Raw genomic sequence first — 10,150 nt, 5'->3', positions numbered from 1 at the left:
CTAGAGCCAAAAGGACCTTAATTCGTGACCACCCCCAAAAAATCAAAATTCCGATGAAAATCCTGACAAAATTGAAATTTTTATATGAAAAACTTATTTTGGCCATAACTCCTTAAATATGCGTCCTAGAGCCAAAAGGACCTTAATTCGTGACCACCCCAAAAAATCAAAATTTCGATGAAAATCCTGAAAAAATTGAAATTTTTATATGAAAACTTATTTTGGCCATAACTCCTTAAATATGCGTCCTAGAGCCAAAAGGACCTTAATTCGTGACCACCCCCAAAAAATCAAAATTCCGATGAAAATCCTGAAAAATTGAAATTTTTATATGAAAAACTTATTTTGGCCATAACTCCTTAAATATGCGTCCTAGAGCCAAAAGGACCTTAATTCGTGACCACCCCCAAAAAATCACAATTTCGATGAAATCCTGAAAAAATGAAATTTTTATAAGAAAAACTTATTTTGGCCATAACTCCTTAAATATGTGTCCTAGAGCCAAAAGGATCTTAATTCGTGACCACCCCTAAAAAATCAAAATTTCGATGGAAATCCTTAAAAAATTGGAATTTCTATATGAAAAACTTATTTTGGCCATAACTCCTTAAATATGCGTCCTAGAGCCAAAAGGACCTTAATTCGTGACCACCCCCAAAAAATCAGAATTTCGATGAAAATCCTGAAAAAATTGAAATTTTTATATGAAAAATTTATTTTGGTCATAACTCCTTCAATATGCGTCCTAGAACCAAAAGGACCTTAATTCGTGACCACCCCCAAAAAAGCAAAATTTCGATGAAAATCCTGAAAAAATTGAAATTTTTATATGAAAACTTATTTTGGCCATAACTCCTTAAATATGCGTCCTAGAGCCAAAAGGACCTTAATTCGTGACCACCCCCAAAAAATCAAAATTTCGATGAAAATCCTGAAAAAATTGAAATTTTTATATGAAAACTTATTTTGGCCATAACTCCTTAAATATGCGTCCTAGAGCCAAAAGGACCTTAATTCGTGACCACACCCAAAAAATCAAAATTTCGATGAAAATCCTGAAAAAATTGAAATTTTTATATGAAAAACTTATTTTGGTCATAACTCCTTAAATATGCGTCCTAGAGCCAAAAGGACCTTAATTCGTGACCACCCCCAAAAAATCAAAATTCCGATGAAAATCCTGAAAAAATGAAATTTTTATAAGAAAAACTTATTTTGGCCATAACTCTTTAAATATGCGTCCTAGAGCCAATAGGACCTTAATTCGTGACCACCCCCAAAAAATCAAAATTCCGATGAAAATCCTAACAAAATTGAAATTTTTATATGAAAAACTTATTTTGGCCATAACTCCTTAAATATGCGTCCTAGAGCCAAAAGGACCTTAATTCGTGACCACCCCCAAAAAATCAAAATTTCGATGAAAATCCTGAAAAAAATGAAATTTTTATATGAAAAACTTAGTTTGGTGATGAAAATCCTTAAAAAATTCACATTTTTATATGAAAAACTTATTTTGGCCATAACTCCTTAAATATGCGTCCAAGAGCCAAAAGGACCTTAATTCGTGACCACCCCCAAAAAGTCAAAATTTCGATGAAAATCCTGAAAAAATTGAAATTTTTATATGAAAAACTTAGTTTGGTGATGAAAATCCTTAAAAAATTCACATTTTTATATGAAAAACTTATTTTGGCCATAACTCCTTAAATATGTGTCCTAGAGCCAAAAGGACCTTAATTCGTGACCACCCCCAAAAAATCAAAATTTCGATGAAAATCCTTAAAAAATTGAAATTTTTATATGAAAAACTTATTTTGGCCATAACTCCTTAAATATGCGTCCTAGAGCCAAAAGGACCTTAATTCGTGACCACCCCCAAAAAATCAAAATTCCGATGAAAATCCTGAAAAAAATGAAATTTTTATATGAAAAATTTATTTTGGCCATAACTCCTTAAATATGCGTCCTAGAGCCAAAAGGACCTCAATTCGTGACCACCCCCAAAAAATCAAAATTTCGATGAAAATCCTTACAAAATTGAAATTTTTATATGAAAAACTTATTTTGGCCATAACTCCTTAAATATGCGTCCTAGAACCAAAAGGACCTTAATTCGTGACCACCCCCAAAAAATCAAAATTCCGATGAAAATCCTGAAAAAATTTAAATTTTTATATGAAAATCTTATTTTGGCCATAACTCCTTAAATATGCGTCCTAGAGCCAAAAGGACCTTAATTCGTGACCACCCCCAAAAAATCAAAATTTCGATGAAAATCCTTAAAAAAATCAAATTTTTATATGAAAAACTTATTTTGGCCATAACTCCTTAAATATGCGTCCTAGAGCCAAAAGGACCTTAATTCGTGACCACCCCCAAAAAATCAAAATTTCGATGAAAATCCTGAAAAATTTGAAATTTTTATATGAAAAACTTATTTTGGCCATAACTCCTTAAATATGCGTCCTAGAGCCAAAAGGACCTTAATTCGTGACCACCCCCAAAAAATCAAAATTTCGATGAAAATCCTTAAAAAATTCAAATTTTATATGAAAAACTTATTTTGGCCATAACTCCTTAAATATGCGTCCTAGAGCCAAAAGGACCTTAATTCGTGACCACCCCCAAAAAATCAAAATTTCGATGAAAATCCTGAAAAATTGAAATTTTTATATGAAAAACTTATTTTGGCCATAACTCCTTAAATATGCGTCCTAGAGCCAAAAGGACCTTAATTCGTGACCACCCCCAAAAAATCAAAATTTCGATGAAAATCCTTAAAAAATTCAAATTTTATATGAAAAACTTATTTTGGCCATAACTCCTTAAATATGCGTCCTAGAGCCAAAAGGACCTTAATTCGGGACCACCCCCAAAAATCAAAATTCCGATGAAAATCCTGAAAAATTGAAATTTTTATATGAAAAACTTATTTTGGCCATAACTCCTTAAATATGCGTCCTAGAGCCAAAAGGACCTTAATTCGTGACCACCCCCAAAAAATCAAAATTTCGATGAAAATCCTGAAAAAATTGAAATTTTTATATAAAAAACTTATTTTGGCCATAACTCCTTAAATATGCGTCCTAGATCCAAAAGGACCTTAATTCGTGACCACCCCCAAAAAATCAAAATTTCGATGAAAATCCTTAAAAAAATCAAATTTTTATATGAAAAACTTATTTTGGCCATAACTCCTTAAATATGCGTCCAAGAGCCAAAAGGACCTTAATTCGTGACCACCCCCAAAAAGTCAAAATTTCGATGAAAATCCTGAAAAAATTGAAATTTTTATATGAAAAACTTATTTTGGCCATAACTCCTTAAATATGCGTCCTAGAGCCAAAAGGACCTTAATTCGTGACCACCCCCAAAAAATCAAAATTTCGATGAAAATCCTGAAAAAAATCAAATTTTTATATGAAAAACTTATTTTGGCCATAACTCCTTAAATATGCGTCCTAGAGCCAAAAGGACCTTAATTCGTGACCACCCCCAAAAAATCAAAATTTCGATGAAAATCCTTAAAAAATTCAAATTTTTATATGAAAAACTTATTTTGGCCATAACTCCTTAAATATGTGTCCTAGAGCCAAAAGGACCTTAATTCGTGACCACCCCCAAAAAATCAAAATTTCGATGAAAATCCTTAAAAAATTGAAATTTTTATATGAAAAACTTATTTTGGCCATAACTCCTTAAATATGCGTCCTAGAGCCAAAAGGACCTTAATTCGTGACCACCCCCAAAAAATCAAAATTTCGATGAAAATCCTGAAAAAAATGAAATTTTTATATGAAAAATTTATTTTGGCCATAACTCCTTAAATATGCGTCCTAGAGCCAAAAGGACCTCAATTCGTGACCACCCCCAAAAAATCAAAATTTCGATGAAAATCCTTACAAAATTGAAATTTTTATATGAAAAACTTATTTTGGCCATAACTCCTTAAATATGCGTCCTAGAGCCAAAAGGACCTTAATTCGTGACCACCCCCAAAAAATCAAAATTCCGATGAAAATCCTGAAAAAATTGAAATTTTTATATGAAAATCTTATTTTGGCCATAACTCCTTAAATATGCGTCCTAGAGCCAAAAGGACCTTAATTCGTGACCACCCCCAAAAAATCAAAATTTCGATGAAAATCCTTAAAAAATCAAATTTTTATATGAAAAACTTATTTTGGCCATAACTCCTTAAATATGCGTCCTAGAGCCAAAAGGACCTTAATTCGTGACCACCCCCAAAAAATCAAAATTTCGATGAAAATCCTGAAAAATTTGAAATTTTTATATGAAAAACTTATTTTGGCCATAACTCCTTAAATATGCGTCCTAGAGCCAAAAGGACCTTAATTCGTGACCACCCCCAAAAAATAAAAATTTCGATGAAAATCCTTAAAAAATTCAAATTTTATATGAAAAACTTATTTTGGCCATAACTCCTTAAATATGCGTCCTAGAGCCAAAAGGACCTTAATTCGTGAGCACCCCCAAAAAATCAAAATTTCGATGAAAATCCTGAAAAATTGAAATTTTTATATGAAAAACTTATTTTGGCCATAACTCCTTAAATATGCGTCCTAGAGCCAAAAGGACCTTAATTCGTGACCACCCCCAAAAAATCAAAATTTCGATGAAAATCCTTAAAAAAATCAAATTTTATATGAAAAACTTATTTTGGCCATAACTCCTTAAATATGCGTCCTAGATCCAAAAGGACCTTAATTCGGGACCACCCCCAAAAATCAAAATTCCGATGAAAATCCTGAAAAATTGAAATTTTTATATGAAAAACTTATTTTGGCCATAACTCCTTAAATATGTGTCCTAGAGCCAAAAGGACCTTAATTCGTGACCACCCCCAAAAAATCAAAATTTCGATGAAAATCCTGAAAAAATTGAAATTTTTATATAAAAAACTTATTTTGGCCATAACTCCTTAAATATGCGTCCTAGATCCAAAAGGACCTTAATTCGTGACCACCCCCAAAAAATCAAAATTTCGATGAAAATCCTTAAAAAATTGAAATTTTTATATGAAAAACTTATTTTGGCCATAACTCCTTAAATATGCGTCCTAGAGCCAAAAGGACCTTAATTCGTGACCACCCCCAAAAAATCAAAATTTCGATGAAAATCCTGAAAAAAATGAAATTTTTATATGAAAAATTTATTTTGGCCATAACTCCTTAAATATGCGTCCTAGAGCCAAAAGGACCTCAATTCGTGACCACCCCCAAAAAATCGAAATTTCGATGAAAATCCTTACAAAATTGAAATTTTTATATGAAAAGCTTATTTTGGCCATAACTCCTTAAATATGCGTCCTAGAGCCAAAAGGACCTTAATTCGTGACCACCCCCAAAAAATCAAAATTTCGATGAAAATCCTTAAAAAAATCAAATTTTTATATGAAAAACTTATTTTGGCCATAACTCCTTAAATATGCGTCCTAAAGCTAAAAGGACCTTAATTCGTGACCACCCCCAAAAAATCAAAATTTCGATGAAAATCCTGAAAAATTTGAAATTTTTATATGAAAAACTTATTTTGGCCATAACTCCTTAAATATGCGTCCTAGAGCCAAAAGGACCTTAATTCGTGACCACCCCCAAATAATCAAAATTTCGATGAAAATCCTTAAAAAATTCAAATTTTATATGAAAAACTTATTTTGGCCATAACTCCTTAAATATGCGTCCTAGAGCCAAAAGGACCTTAATTCGTGACCACCCCCAAAAAATCAAAATTCCGATGAAAATCCTGAAAAATTGAAATTTTTATATGAAAAACTTATTTTGGCCATAACTCCTTAAATATGCGTCCTAGAGCCAAAAGGACCTTAATTCGTGACCACCCCCAAAAAATCAAAATTTCGATGAAAATCCTGAAAAATTTTGAAATTTTTATATGAAAAACTTATTTTGGCCATAACTCCTTAAATATGCGTCCTAGAGCCAAAAGGACCTTAATTCGTGACCACCCCCAAAAAATCAAAATTTCGATGAAAATCCTGAAAAAATTGAAATTTTTATATAAAAAACTTATTTTGGCCATAACTCCTTAAATATGCGTCCTAGATCCAAAAGGACCTTAATTCGTGACCACCCCCAAAAAATCAAAATTTCGATGAAAATCCTTACAAAAATCAAATTTTTATATGAAAAACTTATTTTGGCCATAACTCCTTAAATATGCGTCCTAGAGCCAAAAGGACCTTAATTCGTGACCACCCCCAAAAAATCAAAATTCCGATGAAAATCCTGAAAAATGAAATTTTTATATGAAAAACTTATTTTGGCAATAACTCCTTAAATATGTGTCCTAGAGCCAAAAGGACCTTAATTCGTGACCACCCCCAAAAAATCAAAATTTCGATGAAAATCCTTAAAAAATTGAAATTTTTATATGAAAAACTTATTTTGGCCATAACTCCTTAAATATGCGTCCTAGAGCCAAAAGGACCTTAATTCGTGTCCACCCCCAAAAAATCAAAATTTCGATGAAAATCCTGAAAAAAATGAAATTTTTATATGAAAAATTTATTTTGGCCATAACTCCTTAAATATGCGTCCTAGAGCCAAAAGGACCTCAATTCGTGACCACCCCCAAAAAATCAAAATTTCGATGAAAATCCTTACAAAATTGAAATTTTTATATGAAAAACTTATTTTGGCCATAACTCCTTAAATATGCGTCCTAGAGCGAAAAGGACCTTAATTCGTGACCACCCCCAAAAAATCAAAATTCCGATGAAAATCCTGAAAAAATTGAAATTTTTATATGAAAATCTTATTTTGGCCATAACTCCTTAAATATGCGTCCTAGAGCCAAAAGGACCTTAATTCGTGACCACCCCCAAAAAATCAAAATTTCGATGAAAATCCTTAAAAAAATCAAATTTTTATATGAAAAACTTATTTTGGCCATAACTCCTTAAATATGCGTCCTAGAGCCAAAAGGACCTTAATTCGTGACCACCCCCAAAAAATCAAAATTTCGATGAAAATCCTGAAAAATTTGAAATTTTTATATGAAAAACTTATTTTGGCCATAACTCCTTAAATATGCGTCCTAGAGCCAAAAGGACCTTAATTCGTGACCACCCCCAAAAAATCAAAATTTCGATGAAAATCCTTAAAAAATTCAAATTTTATATGAAAAACTTATTTTGGCCATAACTCCTTAAATATGCGTCCTAGAGCCAAAAGGACCTTAATTCGTGACCACCCCCAAAAAATCAAAATTCCGATGAAAATCCTGAAAAATTGAAATTTTTATATGAAAAACTTATTTTGGCCATAACTCCTTAAATATGCGTCCTAGAGCCAAAAGGACCTTAATTCGGGACCACCCCCAAAAATCAAAATTCCGATGAAAATCCTGAAAAATTGAAATTTTTATATGAAAAACTTATTTTGGCCATAACTCCTTAAATATGCGTCCTAGAGCCAAAAGGACCTTAATTCGTAACCACCCCCAAAAAATCAAAATTTCGATGAAAATCCTTACAAAATTGAAATTTTTATATGAAAAACTTTTTTTGGCCATAACTCCTTAAATATGCGTCCTAGAGCCAAAAGGACCTTAATTCGTGACCACCCCCAAAAAATCAAAATTTCGATGAAAATCCTTAAAAAATTCAAATTTTTATATGAAAAACTTATTTTGGCCATAACTCCTTAAATATGCGTCCTAGAGCCAAAAGGACCTTAATTCGTGACCACCCCCAAAAAATCAAAATTCCGATGAAAATCCTGAAAAAATTGAAATTTTTATATGAAAATCTTATTTTGGCCATAACTCCTTAAATATGCGTCCTAGAGCCAAAAGGACCTTAATTCGTGACCACCCCCAAAAAATCAAAATTTCGATGAAAATCCTGAAAAATTTTGAAATTTTTATATGAAAAACTTATTTTGGCCATAACTCCTTAAATATGCGTCCTAGAGCCAAAAGGACCTTAATTCGTGACCACCCCCAAAAAATCAAAATTTCGATGAAAATCCTTAAAAAAATCAAATTTTTATATGAAAAACTTATTTTGGCCATAACTCCTTAAATATGCGTCCTAGAGCCAAAAGGACCTTAATTCGTGACCACCCCCAAAAAATCAAAATTCCGATGAAAATCCTGAAAAATTGAAATTTTTATATGAAAAACTTATTTTGGCCATAACTCCTTAAATATGCGTCCTAGAGCCAAAAGGACCTTAATTCGTGACCACCCCCAAAAAATCAAAATTTCGATGAAAATCCTGAAAAATTTTGAAATTTTTATATGAAAAACTTATTTTGGCCATAACTCCTTAAATATGCGTCCTAGAGCCAAAAGGACCTTAATTCGTGACCACCCCCAAAAAATCAAAATTCCGATGAAAATCCTGAAAAATTGAAATTTTTATATGAAAAACTTATTTTGGCCATAACTCCTTAAATATGCGTCCTAGAGCCAAAAGGACCTTAATTCGTGACCACCCCCAAAAAATCAAAATTTCGATGAAAATCCTGAAAAATTTTCAAATTTTTATATGAAAAACTTATTTTGGCCATAACTCCTTAAATATGCGTCCTAGAGCCAAAAGGACCTTAATTCGTGACCACCCCCAAAAAATCAAAATTCCGATGAAAATCCTGAAAAAATTGAAATTTTTATATGAAAATCTTATTTTGGCCATAACTCCTTAAATATGCGTCCTAGAGCCAAAAGGACCTTAATTCGTGACCACCCCCAAAAAATCAAAATTTCGATGAAAATCCTGAAAAATTTTGAAATTTTTATATGAAAAACTTATTTTGGCCATAACTCCTTAAATATGCGTCCTAGAGCCAAAAGGACCTTAATTCGTGACCACCCCCAAAAAATCAAAATTTCGATGAAAATCCTTAAAAAAATCAAATTTTTATATGAAAAACTTATTTTGGCCATAACTCCTTAAATATGCGTCCTAGAGCTCAAAAGGACCTTAATTCGTGACCACCCCCAAAAAATCAAAATTTCGATGAAAATCCTGAAAAAAATCAAATTTTTATATGAAAAACTTATTTTGGCCATAACTCCTTAAATATGCGTCCTAGAGCCAAAAGGACCTTAATTCGTGACCACCCCCAAAAAATCAAAATTCCGATGAAAATCCTGAAAAATGAAATTTTTATATGAAAAACTTATTTTGGCCATAACTCCTTAAATATGTGTCCTAGAGCCAAAAGGACCTTAATTCGTGACCACCCCCAAAAAATCAAAATTTCGATGAAAATCCTTAAAAAATTGAAATTGTTATATGAAAAACTTATTTTGGCCATAACTCCTTAAATATGCGTCCTAGAGCCAAAAGGACCTTAATTCGTGACCACCCCCAAAAAATCAAAATTTCGATGAAAATCCTGAAAAAAATGAAATTTTTATATGAAAAATTTATTTTGGCCATAACTCCTTAAATATGCGTCCTAGAGCCAAAAGGACCTCAATTCGTGACCACCCCCAAAAAATCAAAATTTCGATGAAAATCCTTACAAAATTGAAATTTTTATATGAAAAACTTATTTTGGCCTTAAATATGCGTCCTAGAGCCAAAAGGACCTTAATTCGTGACCACCCCCAAAAAATCAAAATTCCGATGAAAATCCTGAAAAAATTGAAATTTTTATATGAAAATCTTATTTTGGCCATAACTCCTTAAATATGCGTCCTAGAGCCAAAAGGACCTTAATTCGTGACCACCCCCAAAAAATCAAAATTTCGATGAAAATCCTTAAAAAAATCAAATTTTTATATGAAAAACTTATTTTGGCCATAACTCCTTAAATATGCGTCCTAGAGCCAAAAGGACCTTAATTCGTGACCACCCCCAAAAAATCAAAATTTCGATGAAAATCCTGAAAAATTTGAAATTTTTATATGAAAAACTTATTTTGGCCATAACTCCTTAAATATGCGTCCTAGAGCCAAAAGGACCTTAATTCGTGACCACCCCCAAAAAATCAAAATTCCGATGAAAATCCTGAAAAATTGAAATTTTTATATGAAAAACTTATTTTGGCCATAACTCCTTAAATATGCGTCCTAGAGCCAAAAGGACCTTAATTCGTGACCACCCCCAAAAAATCAAAATTTCGATGAAAATCCTTAAAAAATTCAAATTTTA

This window comes from Haematobia irritans, chromosome 4 (assembly GCF_050003625.1).
Source record: "Haematobia irritans isolate KBUSLIRL chromosome 4, ASM5000362v1, whole genome shotgun sequence".
Classification (NCBI taxonomy): domain Eukaryota; kingdom Metazoa; phylum Arthropoda; class Insecta; order Diptera; family Muscidae; genus Haematobia; species Haematobia irritans.
This window is presented reverse-complemented; position numbering follows the sequence as displayed.